An 18,800-nucleotide genomic window follows, 5' to 3' on the forward strand; every position below is an offset into this window, starting at 1 on the left:
CACTTACACCAATAAACTACACTATTAACCCCTAAACCGCCGTCCCCCTACATCGTAAAAACTAAATAATACTATTAACCCCTAAACCGTCATCCCTTAACATCGCAGACACTAAATAACCTATTAACCCCTAAATTGCCATCCACCCACATATCAAACTACCTAAATACAATTTTAACCCCTAAACCGTCACCCCCACAAAACACAAAGCAATAAACTATCAACTACAACTATCTTAAAATAAAAAAACCTATCTGTAAAATTAAATTAAAACCTAATTGCCCTGAAGCAATCAGCTATTTTTGTTAAAAAAAAAACACCAACCCCCTAACATTATAACCCCCCCACCCCCAAAATAAAAAAAAACGAACTAAAAAAAATTACCTGATCAATGTATTTATTTCTGTATATGGTAAGTTCACGGCTTGAGTAATTACTTTTGGGAATATCACTCCTGGCCAGCAGGAGGAGGCAAAGTGCACCACAGTTAAACTGCAAAGTATCACTTCCTTACCCACAACCCCCAGTCATTCTAGCAAAGGGATATGGAGAAAAAGGAGTAACAAAAGGTGTAGAGGTGCCTGAGGTTATAGTCAAATGAGCAACTGTCTTAAAATAAAGGGGGGCTGTGGACTTACCATATCCGGAAAGACATATGGTGAGTCCACGGCTTGAGTAATTACTGTTGGGAACCAATACCCAAGCTAGAGGACATGGATAAATAGGGAGGGACAAGACATGCAGTCCTCCTAAACAGAAGGCACAACCGCTTGAAGAACCTTTTTTCCCAAAAGAAGCCTCAGCCGAGACAAAAATTTAAAATTTGGAAAATTTGGAAAAAGTATGTAGAGAAGACCAAGTTGCAGCCTTGTAAATTTGTTCCACAGAAGCTTCATTTTTGAAAGCCCTAGAAGAGGAAACAGCTCTTGTGGAATAAGCCATAATTCTCTCAGGAGGCTGCTGTTGTCAGATCCTATCTGCCTCCTCTTACTGTTCCTTTAAATTTCTCCTATCAGGCTATAAAACCCCACAGCTTCTCTAACTCTTTGCTGGATTATTTTTCCTGTCTCTGACGTCTCTGCTTCTCTCTAGCCTTTTGCGCTCCTCGCATCACTCTGCTTCCAGAGCCTGTCAGCTCTCACAACCTCTCAGCACTCACAGCCTGTCAGCACACGCTGTTACGTCATCAGCTGCAGCCGCAACCGTTACCGCTCTCACAGTTCCTCAGAGCAGGGGTAAATCAAGCTGTAATATCTTCTGGCTTGTGACGGATTCCTCTAACAGCAACCTCAGGTCGTATACTACCATTCTGCTGATATTTTATCTTGCTCATGAACGCTGTAACTCCTATATTCATATTATTGTCTACAGTATTACTGTCCATATTACTTCTTGTGTTTTCTACCATTATCTCCACGCCTCTGCATAGTGATACAGACTCCAGTGTCTGTCTTCCACTTCCGCATTTGGCACATATTAAACTCAGATTCTCTGCCTGCAGTACTTTCAGCTGTTTGTAGGCAAGGATACTGAGACATTCAATTACCAGGAAGTAAACTTCTCATATAAAAGTTTTTATTTTACAAAATATTCTGATACTGTTCAAAAGGTGTGATAGCTGTCCAGCAGTCTCATAAGCCAAACGAATTATACTTCGTAACCAAAAAGAACGAGTAGTAGCAGTAGCTTTCTGACCTTTACGTTTCCCAGAGAAACAGACAAAGAAGGCAGAGGACTGGTGAAAATCCTTAGTCGCCTGTAAGTAGAATTTAAGAGCACGTACAACAACCAAATTGTGTAACAAACATTCTTTGGAAGAAGAAGGATTAGGACACAGAGAGGGAACAACAATTTCCTGATTGATATTTCTATTACAAACAACCTTAGGAAGGAAACCTAACTTAGTACAAAGAACCGCCTTATTGGCATGAAAAATAAGATAAGGGGAATCACACTGCAGAGCTGAGAGTTCCGAGACTCTTCAAGCAGAAGAGATAGCAACAAGAAACAAAACCTACCAAGATAATAACTTAATGTCTATGGAATGCAATGGCTCAAACTGAGCCAGCTGTAAAACTTTAAGAACAAGGCTTGATTTGACCAAGGCCTGACAAAAGGATTGCACATCTGGCACATCCACCAAACGTTTATATAGTAAAACTGATAAAGCAGAACCCTTCAGGGTACTGACTGACAATCCCTTCTCCAGGCCTTCCTGAAGAAAAGATAAAATTCTAGGAATTCCAATTCTACTCCAAGAGTAGCTTTTAGATTTACATCAATAAAGATATTTACGCCATATCTTATGGTAAATCTTTCTAGTAACAGGCTTGAGAGCCTGAATCATGGTCTCAATAACCGACTAAAAATCACGCTTAGACAGAATTAAGCATTTAATCTCCAAGCAGTTAGCTTCAGAGAAACGAGATTTGGATGAAGGAAGGGGCCCTGAATCAGGAGGTCCTTCCTCAGAGGTAGTCTCCAAGGTGGGAGAGATGACATCTCCAATGGGTCTGCAAACCAGATCCTGCGAGCCACGCAAGGGCTATTAGAATCACGGACACCCTCTCCTGTTTATACGATCAATGACTCATGGAAGGAAAGCAAACAGAGGAAACAGGTATGCCAACCTGAAAACCCAAGGAACCACCAGAGCATCTATCAGAACAGCCTGCAGATCTCTTGACCTTGAACCGTACCTTTGAAGCTTGGCGTTCTGATGGGATGCCATTAGATCTAACTCCGGCACCCCCCATTTGAGGACTAAGCTAGAAAACACCTCTGGATGGAGTTCCCACTCCCCCGGGATGAGAAGTCTGTCTGCTCAGAAAATCCGCTTCCCAGTTGGCTATTCCTGGAATGTGGCAGATAGACAGCAATTTTGGGTCTCTGCCCACTGAAGAATCCGAGTAACCTCCTTCATGGCTAAGGAACTCCGAGTTCCTCCCTGGTGATTGATGTAAAGCACAGAGGTTATGCTGTCTTGACTGGAACCTGATCAACTGGGCTGAGGACAACTGAGGCCAAGCCAATAGAGCATTGTAAATCACCCTCAACTCCAAGATGTTGATGGGCTTTTAACGAGTTCCAAATTGCTCCCCAGCCCAGCAGGCTGGCGTCCTTGGTCACGATCACCCAGGAAGGTCTCCGAAAGCATGTGCCCTGAGACAGATGTTCCTGAGAAATCCACCATGGTAGAGAATCCCTAGACAAATCTGTGATGGTCCCTGTGAATAGGAACATGAAGATTAGCATCATTTAGGTCTATGGTTGTCATGAACTGACCCTCTTGTACTAAAGGAAGAATGGAGCGTATAGTCTCCATCTTGAAGAATGGACCTTTGAGAAACTTGTTTAGACACTTCAAGTCTACAATGGGACGGAAAGTTCACTCTTTTTATGGGAACCACAAATAGGTTGGAGTAAAACCCAAGACCCTGTTCCCAAGGAGGAAAGATGTTGTATACATTTCAAGAACGCCTCTCTCTTTATCTAGTCTGCAGATAATCTTGAGAGAAGGAATCTGTCTCTGGGAGGAAAAGACTTAAATTCCAATTTGTAACCCTGGGATACTATGTCCACAGTCCAGGGATCTGGGACATCTCATATCCAGGCTTGAGAGGACTGAGAAAGTCTGCCCCCCACCTGATCCGATCCCGGATCGGGGGCAAACCCTTCATGCTGATTTGCATTCAGCTGCAGGTTTCTTTGATTGTTTCCCCTTGTTCCAAGACTGATTGGGTTTCCAAGAAGACTTGGATTGTTTCTGCTTGGAAGAAAAAGCAGAAGGCTTTCCTCTGAAGTTACGAAAGGAACTAAAAGGGACGTCCTTTAGGCCTATTCTTCTTATCTTGAGGTAGAAAAGACCCTTTCCCACATGTAATATTTGAAATAATTTCTGCCAAACTGGGTCAAAACAAGGTTTTGCCTTTGTAAGGAATCGCCAGAAGCTTGACTTTAGAGGAAACGTCCGCAGACCAGGCTTTCAACCGTAACGCCCTGAGGGCTAGGACAGCAAAACTAGAAGTTTTAGCTCCTAGTCTAACAACCTGTAAAATGGCATCTGCAATTAAGGAATTGGCCAACTTAAGAGCTTTAATCCTATCTTGAATTTCATCCAAGAGTCTCTACTTGAAGAGAATTAGACAAGGGGTCGAAACCAATAAGATGCCGTGCTAGTCACGGTGGCAATACACAACGCAGGTTGCCATTGGAGACCTTGATGAACATAAATCTTTTTCAAATAAGCCTCCAGCTTCTTGTCTATCGAACCCTTAAAAGAGCAGCTATCCTCAATAGGAATAGTGGTTCTCTTAGCCAGAGTGGAAATGGCCCCTTCAACTTTGGGTACAGTATACCAAGGGTCTTTAATGGAGTCCTCAACAGGAAACATTTTCTTAAAAATGGAAGACAGGGAAAAAGACACCCCTGGTTTCTCCCATTCCTGTGAGATAATCTCCCTAGCACGGTCAGGAAAAAACTCTGAAATGGAAGGTTCATCAAATAAACTGTTATGTTTACTAGATTTATTAGGAGTGACAATGACAGGGGTATCGGAGTCATCTAAAGTAGCTAAAACCTTCTTTAACAATACACAATGGTGTTCAAGCTTAAATCTGAAGGATACCACCTCAGTCTTAGAAGAAGAAATTATACTGTCCAAATCGGAGATTTCACTCTCAGAAAGTCCCGATGTATCTTCCTCATCAGACTTATGAGAAAGGTCAACTTGGGAAGCAGAACTGAGGACAGGCACCTTACTTTCTGAATTTCTAGATTTCCTCTTCTGTTTTACTTGTAATCTGGGAACGGCAGCTAATGCCACAGATACTGCTAAAGATACGTGGGCAGCAATTTCTGCTTTTAAATAAACTCCACAAAGAGTTATAGAGGAACTGCATGTGACACCATTGAGGCTTGGGACATAGCAGGAGAAAAGCTGAGGTATTATTTTAACAGCCTCATCCTGAGAGACATTAGGCTAAAACATTTTACCTTTATTTTGCAAGGTTTTCTTAACACATGAAAAACAAAATTGCATAGGAGCTGCAATTTGTGCATCTAAACATAATAAGCATGAAATCATGAGAGCAGGCTCTTGCTCCATATCAGACATGTTGTGAAACAGTAAATAAACTTGTACAGATAAGTTTAAAAGATTTTAATATTCAATTAAAATAAGCCAAGGAAAAAATACACTTTAAATTTTATCCCAAATTAGGATCGATCCCCAGCTAAAATTATGTGACAAAAGTTAAGAAAAAACATTTAATAAACATCAAATAAACTTCTAAAATACCCCTAAGGCAACCCCACACCTCAATTACTGAGGTGCCTTACCCCTACCAATTAAGACCGGATCACCCAGAAATTGAGAAAAACAACTTTTCCTCACAAACAATATCAAGTAAAGCCGGTCATGTGACTGCCGAGCTCAAATTACTATTGCGACACAGAGAGGCACTACTTCTTGGTATACTGAGTACCAGAAATAACCGGTCTTTCAAACCTGACAGTTTAAAATGTTGCATCGTTTTATATTAAAGCAAAAGGGAAATGAATAAACTGCTAAAATAGAAAATTAAGCCTTACTTTCAGTTTAAACTTGTAATGTTTTATCAAGTAAATATGCGTCAGAAAATAAAGCCTAATAAAAACATTTTACCTTTTCTTTTTAAAAGAGTTTAAATGTTTGTCACACACATGCTACAGTGCCTGCTTCATGCTCCAATGTAACCTATACAACAGGAATATCTATGTCCCAATAAAAAACCAGTGTCTTTTAATTTGTCAAGTGCATGGTCTCCCCAACTTGAAGAAAAAGCACTTACCTGCTGTGCTGTCCGGCATGTAGACAGTTACAAGGTATGAGAGGACACAGTTCCTCACAGAGACCTTTGAAAAAGAAAGAACAGGGTAGCCAACTCTGGCTTTCTAAACTAGGGCACCAATTGTTAGTAAAATGCAGTAAGTACCTCTTTACAAGTTCCTAACTGCTTTAAAGCCACCACTACCCGACTGCAAGAAATGACGTGGAATATGGCTATACCCCAAAACTTGCTTGTAGATGAAATCAACATTTTTCTTCAGACACCTAAACTTCACTTCCTCCATGCACCAAAGTCAAAGAGAATGACTAGGGGTTGTGGGTAAGGGAGTGATACTTAGCAGTTTAACTGTGGTGCTTTTTGCCTCTTCCTGCTGGCCCCTGTATCTTAGGATAGAAAATCTTAAACTACCCATTGCCCCAAAAAGGGCATTTGGATGGGCATTGCCCTTAAAAGGGCATTAAGCTCTTTTGCTGCCCCCAAAAAATAAAAATGCTATGCTAAGAAAATTACCCACCCAAAAAAACAACTAACTCTAACCTCAAAGTTGGTACTCAACGATGATGAGGGCTGGTGCTCCATCTTCATCCCGGCGGCACTCCATCTTCATCCATCGCGGGTCCTTCCATCTTCATTCCAGCCACCGATGGTCTTCTTCTATCTTCATCCCGGTGGTGGTTGCGAGGTCAGAGGTGAGGTCGGCAACAACGTCAGTGGTCCTCTTCAGACCTCCAACAGGGAGATCCTCTTTATAAGGTCTCCATCCGCACACTGAATAGTGAATGCAAGGTACCCCTTTTATATGAGGTACCCTTGCATTCCTTTTGGCTGATTTGAATTTTAAGATTAATAGGATGAAAGGAAAAGGTAAGATTAAGATTTTTGCACCTTTTTTTCATTTTTGCGAGTAGGTGTTTTTTTTATCAATTGATTTCTATGAGGGAACACATGTTAGCTATTTCTGCGCTTTTCGGGCTAACACTAGTGCAAAATAATGAATTTCTCAATTTGTAATATGAGCATAACCCGAGAAGCACAAAAAACCTTATGCATTATACATTTATATTTACCATGGCACTTGTAATCTAGCCCACAGTCATTCCTGTTGTGTGACAGTGAAATATAGAGTGTACAAATTGCATCCTCCCTCTGCCCAATTAATACTTTTGTGGGACAAGTAGAATATCCCCAGTAAGAAGTGAAGAAGACAGGTTGCTAACAGCGAATAAGTGACTGAGTATTCACATAAAATATACATTGCCTTTGTGCACAGTAGTTCACAGCCAATAATGATAATTTAGTCCCATTTTTAAAGCATATTATGCACAATTATAGATAACATTAAAAATATATATTTTGTTATATATGTAAGTAAAAATGTGGCAGGGGTGTCAAACCTGTGTCCTAAATGGCTAGTGGTGCTCATAACAAATTTGCTGTCGCTCAGCTTTCCAGCTGCCACCATACTCTTTGATTTAATTCTCTGCAACTGAAAGGCTCAATAAATATTTTTTTTTCCCTTATGAATCCATGCTATATTTTAGCATACAATTGTAAATGTATGTTTTGTTGTTAGAAGACAAATAATTTAATGTTTCTTTAATTACTTTTTAAGTTTAAAAAAAGGAAAAATAGGCATGCAATATCATTTATTAGAGGATTATCATCAATTAGGGGACACACTCTCAAAAAGGTTCACTATCCCAGCAAAAGAGGGTTAAAACATTCAGCATGCACTGTACATGCATAAATCAATACAATTAAAATAGTTTATAATGTAATGCTAAGTTTAGCTACTTAAAGGGGCAGTCAAGTCCAAAAAAAACTTTCATGATTCAAATAGGGCATGTCATTTTAAAAAACTTTTCAATTTACTTTTATCACCAATTTTGCTTTGTTCTCTTGGTATTCTTAGTTGAAAGCTAAACCTAGGAGGTTCATATGCTAATTTCTTAGACCTTGAAGACTGCCTCTAATCTGAATGCATTTTGACCATGGGGCATTCGTTTGTGTGTTTCATATACATAACATTGAGCTCATGCATGTGAAGTGACCTAGGAGTGAGCACTGATTGGCTAAAATGCAAGTCTGTGAAAAGAACTGAAATAAGGGGGCAGTCTGTAGAGGCTTAGATACAAGGTAATAACAAAGGTAAAACATGTATTAATATAACCCTGTTGATTATGCAAAACTGGGAAATGGGTAGTTAAGGGATTATCTATCTTTTTAAACAAAAAAAAAAATCTGGTGTTGACTGTCCTAGATTACGAGTGGAGCACTAAGTGGAGCGCACAAGTGATAAGGGGTATTTTGTTGCTGTTTGTGAGCAATAGAAATAGTGTGCATATTACGCGTTGAAAGTAAACTTGTTCACTTGAAAGCTATCAAATTTAAAGCACGTTGGGTTAGCGCAACACTGTATGTGTGTACATATGTATTTATGTGTTTTACTGTATATTTACTGTACATATTTCACATCCCAACGTTCTTCACTTACAGGATAATGTCCTTTTTATTGTAAATACACATTTAAATATATATCTTTATATACCTATACCTTTATATTTATTCCTATAGATATATAGGTATAGAAATGTATTTTACATGAACAGTATCAGATATATAAATAAATATATGTATATATATATATATATATATATATATATATATATATATATATATATATTATACAAATTAAATAAAGTGAAGAAAGAGTAAATGACTAGGGATTTCAGCACTCTAAACCTTTGCTCTTCTGGGCCCCAGATGAAAACATGCACCAACCACACAATGATCAAGAGAAACCAGACAGGCTTGTCGTCAAATACAGAGACATTTATTCACAACAAAATTTCAGTATATCACTAAGTGATGCATCACTCTAATACACAATAGCATTATATTCCAAATTTATATACAAGACAGGGTAATCAAACCTTACTTGGAGCAAAGATAGAAACAAGAAATATTATGGATGATGATTAAATAGTGTCATATTATTATGACATTCTGCTATTCACATGTATGTATAGTCATAGCTATTTCACGAGGTAAAAGCGTCCTCTTTAGATTAATGCCATAATGAGTATGACATCACACAGCATAAAACAATTACAGTAGCAACTGCAACATTAGTATACAAAGACTTGCAACATTTTCGAGGTAAAAGCATCCTCTAACATTTTTGCTGCAACATTGTGCCATTGCTTACAAACTGTGCACAAACCTCAAACGTTTTATCATTCATGCTGTGGTAAATTTACATCAACTGAGGTAAAAGCGTCCTCCTTTCAATTTCACCACTTTAGATTTAATTAGGCTTGGTTTGTGAGCTTAAATCACCATCTTTAACGTGCTTTATCATGAAAGAGATTTCAATAGCATCAAAACAAAGTGTCCTGATATTTGAGGCAAAGACCTGTTCAGCACAGCGTGTTCCATCCTATTATGTGCACATGACCCCGGAAATGAAATCAGCATTTAAATGACAGTACCTTAGTTGAGCCGTGTCTTCCAGCGTATTACCTGTATTAGGTGAACAACCGCTACGGCTTTAAGAAATGCTTTATCCAAACCGAATTTGCTTCCCGGTCAATACCGGATCAGAGTGTCATCACTCCCTCTTGGTTTGTGCTTCACTCAGGAAAGGAACCTCCATTCAGCTGCCACAGGTGTGCTTTGTTAGCTTGCATAGCCTTAGCATAGTTGACGTACGTTTTGCCCCACAATGCCTTGCGATTATTCGGGGCCTCGTCAGGACTAATTTGCACAGGTATTCTCAGCTCCCTTATCAAGGGTAAAATTTGCATAGCTTAATAATAACGAACCGCTACTTCAAATTTAAATATCTATACCTGCATCTAAAGATTTTGAGCACAGAAAACATAATTTCATGTAGTCAAATCACAGCACTGAACTGCCTTCTCCCAATTGCAATTTTTCCCACCCATGTCGAATGAACAAGGTTACTTAAATATCTTACTATATGTCAAAGAAATCCTCTTATTGTATATCTTTAAAAGCGATACAAAATAGCTCAAAACTACACTACATTTCAGAATTACTACATTTGAACTTTTTAATTAAGAAAAGGGGCATACTCTATTACTTCATTTAGCCCTTTTGGGGACAATGTTTGAAAAACATATATCCACCTCGATTCTTTTCTTAAAAGACAATTGTCTTCATCAATTTGTATTCCCCTGTCAATTCCAATAAATTTTAGGGAAGCTGGATTTTTTTGATGGTATTGGGCAAAGTGTCTCGCTACACTGGTGTCCCTGCCATATATTATATCATCCCTATGCTCCTGGACTCTTTCTTTGAAAAGACTTTTAGTTTTTCCTATAGAAATAAGGACAGGAACAGTGTAGTAAATATACCACACCTACAGAATTGCAATTTGCAAAGATTTTCATGTTATAAATTTTGCTATTATTGCTTGAGAAAGTTTTACTTTTCTGCATATAAGGGCAGTACACACAGTGTCCACAAGGATAACTCCCCTTTACCTCTTGTCTTAACCCTAACCAACTTAAAGCTGGTGATCTAACAAATTTACTTTGTACCAGTTTATCTTACAAATATGGTGCTCTTTTTGCAGTTAGTAATGGGTAATCACCCACTTTAGATTTAATTTTTTCATCTAAAGTAAGAATATGCCAATGTTTAGATAGTATTTCTCTTATCTTTGACCATTGACAATTATATGTAGTTATAAATCTGGTTAGATTATTAGTTGTTTGGGGTCTAGACTGGTAGAGCAAGGTGTCTCTATTCTTTTTTCTAACTTTATTCAATGATGATTGAATGTTTCTCCTAGAGTACCCACGATTCACAAATCTCTGTTGCATTAACTCTGCATGATATTCAAATTTAGTATTTGAAGAACAATTTCTTTTTAGACGCAAGAATTGACTATATGGGACACTTCTTTTCAAATGGTATGGGTGACAACTAGATGCCTCTAAGATACTATTTGTGGCTGTACTCTTTCTGTAGTTTTCAGTCACTATCGATGTGCCTTCTTTCCTAATCATTATATCTAAAAAGGCTAGTTCCTTTGGATCATACACTAATGTTAGCAAGATGTTGCAGTTGTTAATATTTAAGTTATTTACAAACTCTTTCAGAATTTCAATGGGACCTTTCCATAAAATCAAGATATCGTCCACATATCTCAACCAAAGTGAGATATGTGATACGAAAATATGATTATATTTTTCATAGACATCAAAGAGTTCCCATGCCCCAAGATGAAGACATGCATAAGTAGGGGCACATACTGCCCCCATGGCTGTGCCCCTGCATTGCTTATACAATGCTTTATCAAATTGGAAAACATTATTTTCCAAAACAAATCTCAACAAATCTAAAACTAAATGAGTATGTTTGTCAAAGGAATGTCCCCTTGATTTTAAGAAGTGTTTACATGCCTCCATTCCTATTTCATGTGGAATGGAGGAATATAGGCCTTCTACATCCAGTGACACTAAAATAGTGTCATTGTCAACCGTGATACCATCCAACATTTTCAACAAATCAGGAGTATCCTTTACATAAGAAGGAAGTGATAAGAGAAAGGGACGAAGAAAGTGATCCACATAGTTTCCAATGTTTTCACTAATGCTTCCAATACCCGAGACAACCGGGCGTCCTGGCGGATGGGAGAAATTTTTATGTAGTTTTGGGATGATATAGAAAGTTGGCATTACTGGATGTTTTCGAAACAAGTACTGGTATTCTTTTAGAGAAAGAATACCTTCCCCAAGAGCTGATTTTAAAATTTTCTGTAACTCCTTTTGCATAGAAGATAAAGGATTGATAAATAATTTGACATATTGATGTTTATCATTTAGTTGTCTTTTTACTTCATTTAGATAAAATGACTCTTCCAGTAATACCAAATTTCCGCCCTTATCCGCCGGCTTTATGACAAGATTCTTTGCATTAATTAATTCACTTAGGGCTCTCCTCTCACTGAAGTTAAGATTATCATTAGACATATAATCCTCTCTCAGATTTTCTAAATCATTTTCTACTGCTTTTACAAAAATAGAAACTGCAGGTATTTGTGTAAATGTAGGCATAAATGTAGAATTAGGTTTAAATTTTGTTTGCCATTTAACCTCATTTTGGTCTGTGTCCAAATCTCCCACCAGTAAAGACTGTAAATTTCTAATAGTAGTTTCATCAGTTATTTGCTCTTGCTCTCTATGCATAATTTGAGAAAGTACTATCTTTCTAGCAAACAGATGTAAGTCTTTTGAAACTTCAAATTTATTCAGTTTATTGTTAGGACAGTAACTCAGACCTTTTTTAAGAACACTAATATAAGATAAATTTAATTTGAATGAGGATAGGTTCACTATCTGTAATTCATCAGTGAGAGGGCCCTTGTCTAGTAATTTTGGAATGTTTATATATATATATATATATATATATATATATATATATATATATATATATAGACATATTTAATAATAAAAAGAAGATTATTTTCTATGTGAAGAACAAAGGAATGTAAAATATGCGCACATGAAAATGTAATAATCTTAAGGCGCGTTATTGAAATATTGCATATAAAATATTTCAAAAGAATAATAAAAAGTATTAACATTATTAAACATACTGTAAAATATATATTTTAAATATATTTGGTAAATGAGTTATATATAAAAGATATTTACCAATTTTACATGTACAGTAATATATTTTCTATGGATTATTTAGAATATTTTACATTATTTTTATTAATTTTTATTAATGTTTTAAATATTTTATATGTAATATTTCAATTATTAGTAAGTTTTCATGTGCACTAATCTGACCAGGTTAAAATCAAAATTGTGAAACACAATGCACAAAATGAATATTTGACATTCCTATGTTCGTCACATAGAAAATAATGTTCAATTTAGTATTACATATGTATTTCTATATATATCTGATACTGCTCATGTAAAATACATATCTATACCTATATATTGGTATAGTTATATACAGATATATATATATATTGAAATATCTAATAGAACATATTCTGCTACGTGAAGAACATTGAAATGTGAAATATTAATTATTTTATGTCAGGTTTAGCGATCTTGAATACATGGTCAATTTTGTGAGCGAGTGTTAGTGTTAGGTTTATTTAAGTTTTCCCACTCCATTAAATTCTATGGGAGAAGAAGTAAACATGCGTCACGATCAAATATACGGCGCAGGTTTTGGCGCAAGCGTGGAAACCTGTGCCGCCCGTAATTTCACCTTGCGCATCGGGGTATTACATATATGGCGCCGGCATTTCCTAAGTGGCATAAGTTAGATAAACTAGCAATGTCCAGAAATAAGCGTAAATACAAATTTCTGGAGTCGCTAGTGACTTACGGCACTTAGAAACTGCTGGCGCCTAAGAAAAGTAAAGAAAATAACAAATCTCCCGTAAAAGTCTAACACGCCTCCCAAAAATAAGCCCGACACGTAAAACCCCTATATCCGCAATCCCCCCTCTCATTACTAATATTATATGTATTAACCCCTAGACCGACAACGCCCGACAACGCAATATGCCTGTTTAAACTATTAACCCCTATATCCGCCATCACACCCACACCGCAAGTAATAACTAAATTATTAACCCCTAAACCGCCATAGCCCTCAACGCAGCCAATAGGATTTTTCCTACCTTAATTCCGATTGGCTGATAGAATTCTATCAGCCAATCAGAATTGAAGGAACGCCAACTTGGATGACGTCATTTAAAGGAACCTTCATTCGTCGGTTAGTCGTCGGCCAGGAAGGATGCTCCGCGTCGGATGTCTTCAAGATGGAGTCGCTCCTCATCGGATGGAAGTAGATAGAAGATGCCGCTTGGATGAAGACTTCTTCCCGGCTGGAGGACCTCTTCTGTCTGGATCGGATGAAGACTTCTGCCCGGCTGGAGGACCTCTTCTGCCTGGATCGGATGACGACTTCTGCCCGGCTGGGTGAAGACGGCTCAAGGAAGGGTGGTCTTCAAGGGGTTAGTGTTAGGTTTTTTTAAGGGGGGATGGGGGGGTTTAGAGTAAGGTTGAGTGTGTGGGTGGTGGGTTTTAATGTTGGGGGGGTTGTATTTCTTTTTTTACAGGTAAAAGAGCTGATTACTTTGGGGCAATGCCCCACAAAAAAAAGCCCTTTTAAGGGCTATTTGTAATTTAGAATAGGGTAGGGAATTTTATTATTTTGGGGGGCTTTTTTATTTTATTAGGGGGCTTAGATTAGGTATAATTAGTTTAAACTTCTTATAATTTTTTTTATTTTCTGTAATTTAGTGGGGGTTTTTTTTGTACTATAGTTTATTTTATTTTATTGTATTTAATTTTAGGTAAATGTAGTTAATTAATTTATTTAATGATAGTGTAGTGTTAGGTGTAATTGTAACTTAGGTTAGGATTTATTTTACAGGTAAATTTGTAGTTATTTTAACTAGGTAGCTATTAAATAGTTATTAACTATTTAATAGCTATTGTACCTAGTTAAAATAAATACAAACTTGCCTGTAAAATAAAAATAAATCTTAAAATAGCTACAATGTAATTATTAATTATATTGTAGCTATCTTAGGGTTAATTTTATAGGTATTTAGTTTTAAATAGGAATAATTTAGTTAATAATAGTAATATTATTTAGATCTATTTAAATAATATTTAAGTTAGGGGGGTGTTAGGGTTAGACTTAGGTTTAGGGGTTAATAACGTTATTATAGTGGCGGCGACGTTGGCGGCAGCAGATTAGGGGTTAATACATTTAATAGGCTATGTGGGCTATGGCGGTTTAGGGGTTAATAGACTTTATTAGTTATTGCGGTGGGGGATTGCGGTTGACAGGTAGATAGACATTGCTCATGCGTTAGGTGTTAGTTTATTTTTGCAGGCATTTCGGGAGTTACGGTGCTCTCATACTCAGCGCAAGGCCTGCTACGGCTGCCTTTTATGGCGAGATAAAAATGGAGTAAGATTTCTCCATTTCCGCCACGTAAGGCCTTGCGCTGGATATTGGATATCGGTTTACGACGCTGTCCCATGTTAGCCTATGGGAGTAAAAATTGCGAGCGACGGGTGAAATATACGGGCGGAACTTGTATGCTACGCCGTATATGTAATACCAAAATCGCGTAAAATCTGGCGTCACCGGCTTTTGCGGGCGACGCTCTATATGTAATGGAGGCCCCAGTAGTGATTTTCTTTTACTTTTTACTTTCAACTTATAATACAAGCAAAATCCGACACGTGCAAAAAGCCTGACTAGCAAAGTTAATGAGGGGGCACTAAATTGTGCTCCATTTGTAATCTATCTAGGACCAGTAAACACAGTGGATTTGCATAATCAACAAATGCAAGATAAAAAGACAATGCAATAGCACTTAGTCTGAACTTCAAATGAGTAGTAGATTTTTTTCTGACAATTTTAAAAGTTATGTCTTTTTCCACTCCCCCTGTACCATGTGATAGTCATCAGCCAATCGCAAATGCATACACGTACCATGTGACAGCCATCAGCCATTCACAAATGCATACACACTTATTCTTGCACATGCTCAGTAGGAGCTGGTGACTCAAAAAGTTTAAATATAAAAAGAATGTGCACATTTAGATAATGGAAGTAAATTGGAAAGTGGTTTAAAATGGCATGCTCTATCTGAATCATGAAAGTTTAATTTTGATTGAGTGTCCCTTTAATATGTTAGCATGTTCTACATCTCTTTACTGTATATGTATATGATAATGTTGAAGAATATTTACATAAATAATTAATTTATGAATCATTTAAACTCTAACTACTATAATCACAAAATAGACCAATCTGCTGCAGGATAATTGTTCTCAGAATCTGTGGAATTCAAAATACCTAACAAAGAAAAAGTAAATGATATTTTATATATATATTAAAGATATTTGGCAACTTTACAAATAATCCTATGTCTTGTCTTGGATACAATACAGCAATTACTTTTGTGGTTTGCTTGGTAAAAGCTGATCAAAACCAGCTTTAGAAAACATCATATATTTTTTTCTGTATGACTTAATGTAATGGAAAAAGAGGGTCATTTCAATGGAGTGTTTATTTAGGATGTCATATTGGTGTTGTTTGCCAGCTCTCTGTGAGTCTGTGAGGAAGCTAGCCAGACTAACTCTGAAACCTGCTCTCTGACCCCCATACCCTTATACTTATTCAAAGTCTCTTCTATCCCTAAAGCATTTGCAGGAAAATCTTTCTCTCATCTCCATTTTTGGCAAAAGGGTATTTCCTTCATATGGGAAAGTGTTTAGCCCCAACGTAATAGGCTGTCTAGCCTTTGTACACCCTGACATCCATAAGCCCCTTTTGGAAATAGTATGCTCAAGTAATATTATAGACTTAAAATAACTCTAATCTTTATCGCTATTCTAAACACATATTTACGTTGTTCATATTAATAATTGGCAAAATGGATATAAAGGAAATGTTTGCTTGTAGTGAACATTTTACTTTAGCAAACTCCAATATCCAACTCGTTCATTGTGCTGGTAATAAGTAGATTATATTTTCTAACAAAATATCCTTTTGTTTTATCAACCATTTCAATAATGCATTTTTAAAAAGTATTTTTTACACAATGTTTCAGACTTTGGCTAAGATAAATAATGATGATAAAATATTCCAGCCCGAAGATAAATTGTAATTAATGTGCTATGAGGGACCAGCATTAAGTAATGTCTACCGTTTTTGTTGTTGTTATTAATTCATAGTCAAACTTTATCCCAATTTAATTTTTCCTGACCAAATTCTTATCAAGTTGCTTTAAAGTCACAGTAAATACCCAGCTCTATTTGGGTTTTCAAAATAGGGAAGCAAAGCAAGAACTAAAGACAGTTGTGCAGCTGTCACTAACAACAGTGGGTCAAGAGCCATCACACTGAAGCTGGGACATGAAACCCAAATTTTTTTTCTTTCATGATTTAGAAAGATCATGCAATTTTAAAGAACTTTCCAATTTACTTCTATTTTCTAATTTGCTTCATTCTATTGATATCCTTTGTTGAAAAGCATATATAAATAGGCTCAGTAGCTACTGATTGGTGGCTTAACATAGATGCCTCTTGTGATAGGCTCATCCATGTGCATTGCTATTTCTTTAACAAAGGAGATCTAAAGATTGAAGCAAATGAAATAATAGAAGTAAACTGGAATGTTCTTTGGAAATTATATTCTCTATATGAATCATGAAAGAGAAATTTTGAGTTTCATGTCCCTTTAAGTTTTTTTTTGCTATGTGAGTCACTATAATAGTGATAGTATCCCATGACTGTTGTTGGTATGTGTGGTGTCACACTACTCCTTCTGACCCTAAAAGTCAATGCAGATAAAAAAAAATGATCCTATGCTTTGAGTTACCCCACCTCAGTTTAAAACTAATCTACAATCCTGACTATTGCTAGATTAGTTTTCAGTCTATAAAGGGACACTCAAGTCAAAATTAAACTTTCATTATTCAGACAGAGCATGCAATTTTAAACAACTTTCCAATTTACTTCCATTGAAAAAAGTGCACAGTCTTTTTATATTTAAACTCTTTGAGTCACCAGCTCCTACTGAGCATGTGCAAGAATTCACAAAATAAGCGTATATGCATTTGTATTTGGCTGATGGCTGTCGCATATGGTACGTGTATGCATTTGTGATTGGCTGGTGGCTGTCACATGGTACAGGGAGAGTGGAAATAGACATAACTTTTAAAATTGTCAGAAAAAAATCTACTATTCATTTGAAGTTCAGACTAAGTGCTATTGCATTGTCTTGTTGTCTTGCATTTGTTGATTATGCAAATCTACTGTGTTGACTGGTCCTTTAATATCACTTTAAGTAAAAAAATGCATTTAAACATTTGAGACAATTATTATCAATATAAAAATAATTATCCAACATGTTTTGCTTTGGCTTTGACTGTGTATCTTTTGTTTCATTGCAGGTATGTTAAAATCCTTGTGAAAACTTAATAAAACAGCAATGCACTACTGGAATCCAGCTGCTGATTGGTTGCTGCATATATATGCCTCTTGTCATTGGCTCTCCCAATGTGTTCACCTAGCTCCCAGTAATGCATTGCTGCTCCTTTAACAAATAATACTAAGAGAATGAAGCAAATTTGATAATAAAACTAACACAAGAAGTTGTTTAAAATTGCATTCTCTATCTGAATCATATTCCTTCAATCAATTAATCAAATAGGGCTTCTGTATCTGTTTTGTAAACTTGTTTCTCCCACCCCCACCTTCATTTTGTATTGTTAAAAAACAGTTTTTCCTGTTTTTAGTGTTATATTTTGGGTATTTGTTCATTCTAAGTTTACAACCAAACACTTTTTTTCTCTTTCTTTTCAATAAAAACTTAAAGGGCCATAATAGTCAAACAATTACATGCTCAAATTCATTAGAGTATGTAACTTTAAGACTATTGACTCTGCACTACTGTGTATTTAACCCCTGAAAAGTGGTTAAACACACAGTAGAAGTAGTGATTGGGACCCACAGAGCACGTCTGGTCTTCAAATCAATTTAAAATCAAACTTAAAGGGACATTCCAGCCAAAATCATAAACTACATGACTGCCTTTAAGATATAAATAGAAGCATTTTTGTAATATACATGTATTATCAAAAATGCTTCTAATGTAATCTATAGCTGTTTCAAAATTGTATTTAAGTAAACACTGCACTTGCTCAGGGAGTCTAAGGTGCTTGTATCATCTGGTAATGACTCAATTTGTTAATTGCTGACATGAAACAAGCCCCACTGATACTCTGAGCAGCTGCAATATTTAAAAAGCTGGTGCACTGAGAATATCTAGCTATGCTTCACATGCACATACAGAGAAAAATGCTACTACTAAAACAGTGATAACTTTTACTAGATGCATTTGTGCCAATAAATGTATATTGTAAATATGTTTCTAGTC

This window comes from Bombina bombina, chromosome 6 (genome assembly GCF_027579735.1).
Source record: "Bombina bombina isolate aBomBom1 chromosome 6, aBomBom1.pri, whole genome shotgun sequence".
Lineage (NCBI taxonomy): Eukaryota > Metazoa > Chordata > Amphibia > Anura > Bombinatoridae > Bombina > Bombina bombina.